Here is a 3311-nt window from a genome sequence, read left to right on the forward strand (position 1 = left end):
GTTTAAGCCTATTTGAGCTGGGTGTTCTGTTACTTAGAGCCAAAAAAGCACCCAAAGAGATGTGCTTTGAGAATTAAGGGAGGGTTGGTGTCCTTACCTTAGAAAGGAGAAAATCAGAAATCCAGAGCAAAGGTCATGAGGCAGTCAGAGATGCCTAGCAGAGCAAGAACTGCTCAAGTTAGGACGTGACATGGGACAGCCAGGAGAGATGGCTAGAACATTTAACCATTCCTCCTCGGTACCCATAACATCACTTGGGAAGATGTGCAGTGGACTTCCTGAAGGCAAGGTAGAAGGGAGCTTGGACTATGGTTATTGGGCATCGAAGAGAAGTGGGATCCCAGACAATTATGGAGCTGGAGGCATCTGGGTTACCCTCGAACACCCTGACTCCCAGTTTCCCCACCTGTTAAAAGCGTATAATAGTTTCCTCCATGACTACCTACAGGGTTATTGTGAGAATGAAGGACAATCTGAGACAAGACAGGAAGGGCTGCAAAAATCAAACACACAACCCAAATGTTCATCTCTACCTTTTGCTTTCTACATGTCAGAGCAAATCTATTGAACCAAGTTGTCTGGATATCTCTGAGAAACTGCTATGTACAGTTTACGAGCCTTGGCTACAAGCAAGCCAGAAGTTTTTCAGAAAGACAGATCCTTCCTTAGACCCACTGGCAACATGTCAGTGAACTTTCTTTCTGTGTTTGGGCATGTGGAGAAGAATGTAAACAGAGAGTATCTGGACGTGTTTGCAGTGTGCCTGTGTGTGTGTGTGTGTGTGTGTGTGTGTATGTGTGTGTGTTTGCATGTAGAGGGATAGCAGAGTGCAGCCGAAGCACAGTCAGAATCAGGCAGACTTGAGTGCGAGTCCAAACTCTATTATTTCCCAGCTCCCTGACCTTGAAGACATTCTTTAACCTCTCTGAGCCTCAAGTTCTTCACAAGTAAAATGGGGCTGCTGTGACTTGAAAGCTGAACTTTAAAGTGCTCTGCAGGAACCTTAAAAGGATCATACACCAAGGTCAAGTGGGGTTTATCCCAAAATGCAAGGATTCTTCAATATACGCAAATCAATCAGTGTGATACACCATATTAACAAATTGAAGGAGAAAAACCATATGATCATCTCAATAGACGCAGAAAAAGCTTTTGACAAAATTCACCACCCACTTATAATAAAAACTCTCCAGAAAGTAGGCATAGAGGGAACTTACGTCAACATAATAGAGGCCATATATGACAAACCCACAGCCAACGTCACTCTCAATGGTGAAAAACTGAAACCATTTCCACTAAGATCAGGAACAAGACAAGGTTGCCCACTCTCACCACTATTATTCAACATAGCTTTGGAAGTTTTAGCCACAGCAATCAGAGATGAAAAAGAAATAAAAGGAATCCAAATTAGAAAAGAAGTAAAGCTGTCCCTGTTTGCAGATACATGATACTATACACAGATAATCCTAAAGATGCTACCAGAAAACTACTAGAGATAATCAATGAATTTGGTAAAGTAGCAGGATACAAAATTAATGCACAGAAATCTCTTGCATTCCTATATACTAATGATGAAAAATCTGAAAGATAAATTAAGGAAACACTCCCATTTACCATTGCAACAAAAAGAATAAAATACCTAGGAATAAACCTACCTAAGGAGACAAAAGACCTGTACGCAGAAAACTGTAGGACACTGATGAAAGAAATTAAAGGTGATACAAAGAGATGGAGAGGTATACCATGTTCTTGGAGAAAAGGCAGTCTCTTCAATAAGTGGTGCTGGGAAAACTAGACAGCTACATGTAAAAGAATGAAAATTAAAACACTCCTTAACACCATGTATAAAAATAAATTCAAAATGGATTAAAGACCTAAATGTAAGGCCAGACACTATAAAACTCTTAGAGGAAAGCATAGGCAGAACACTCTATGACATAAATCACAGCAATATCCTTTGTGACCCACCTCCTAGAGAAATGGAAATAAAAACAAAAATATACAAATGGGACCTAATGAAACTTAAAAGCTTTTGCATAGCAAAGGACACCATAAACAAGATGAAAAGACAACCCTCAGAATGGGAGAAAATATTTGCAAATGAAGCAACTGACAAAGGATTAATCTCCAAAATATACATGCAGCTCAACATGAAAACAACAAACAACCCAATCCAAAAATGGGCAGAAGACCTAATTAGACATTTCTCCAAAGAAGATATACAGATTGACAACAAACACATGAAAAGATGCTCAACATCACTAATATTAGAGAAATGCAAATCAAAACTACAATGAGGTATCACCTTACACCGGTCAGAATGGCCATCATCAAAAAATCTACAAACAATAAATGCTGGAGAGGGCGTGGAGAAAAGGGAACCCTCTTGCACTGTTGGTGGGAATGTAAACTGATACAGCCACTATGGAGAACAGTATGGAGGTTCCTTACAAAACTAAAAATAGAACTACCATACGACCCAGCAATCCCACTGCTGGGCATATACCCTAAGAAAACCATAATTCAAAAAGAGTCATGTACCACAATGGAGATGCTGCACAGAGACCCTCTGCACCCCTGTGAACATGGCTCTGTGAGTGGCGCAGAGCGTGCGGGCCGCAGTCTGCAGCCTGCATGCCATCTCTGTGCCCAATGCGCCCTGCCCACCACGGCCCTGGGGACTGCGAGCACACGCCATCAGGGCACAGGACACTGGACTGGCTCTGCTGTCGGGTCATAAATTCACAGACACACATGAATGGTTAACAACAGAAAACGGTGTTGGAACAGTGGGAATCCGCAATTTTGCACAGGAAGCTTTGGGAGATGTTGTTTACTGTAGTCTGCCTGAAGTTGGGACAAAATTGAACAAACAAGAGGAATTTGGTGCTTTGGAAACTGTGAAAGCTGACAGTGAACTCTATTCTGCTCTATCAGGAGAAGTAACTGAAATTAATGAAGTTCTAGCAGAAAATCCAGGACTTGTCAACAAATCTTGTTATGAGGATGGTTGGCGGATCAAGATGACACTCAGACCTAGATAAACTAATGAGTTCATATGAGAAAGCATATGAGAAATACATAAAATCTATTGAGGAATGAAAATGGAACCCCTAACTAGTTTAAAACAACTTAAAAAAAAAGAGTCATGTACCACAATGTTCATTGCAGCACTATTTACAATAGCCAGGACATGGAAGCAATCTAAGTGTCCATTGACAGATGAAAGGATAAAGAAGATGTGGCACATATATACAATGGAATATTACTCAGCCATAAAAAGAAACAAAATTGAGTTATCTGTAATGAGG

The 3311-nt window shown here is 40.7% G+C and overlaps 1 pseudogene; it reads left to right on the forward strand.

Annotated features, from left to right (window-relative positions):
• The first annotated feature begins 2585 nt into the window (after positions 1-2585).
• LOC116752125 lies at positions 2586-3102 on the forward strand (annotated as a pseudogene).
• The last annotated feature ends 209 nt before the right edge of the window (positions 3103-3311 follow it).

The sequence above is a fragment of the Phocoena sinus genome, chromosome 3 (genome assembly GCF_008692025.1).
Source record: "Phocoena sinus isolate mPhoSin1 chromosome 3, mPhoSin1.pri, whole genome shotgun sequence".
NCBI lineage: Eukaryota > Metazoa > Chordata > Mammalia > Artiodactyla > Phocoenidae > Phocoena > Phocoena sinus.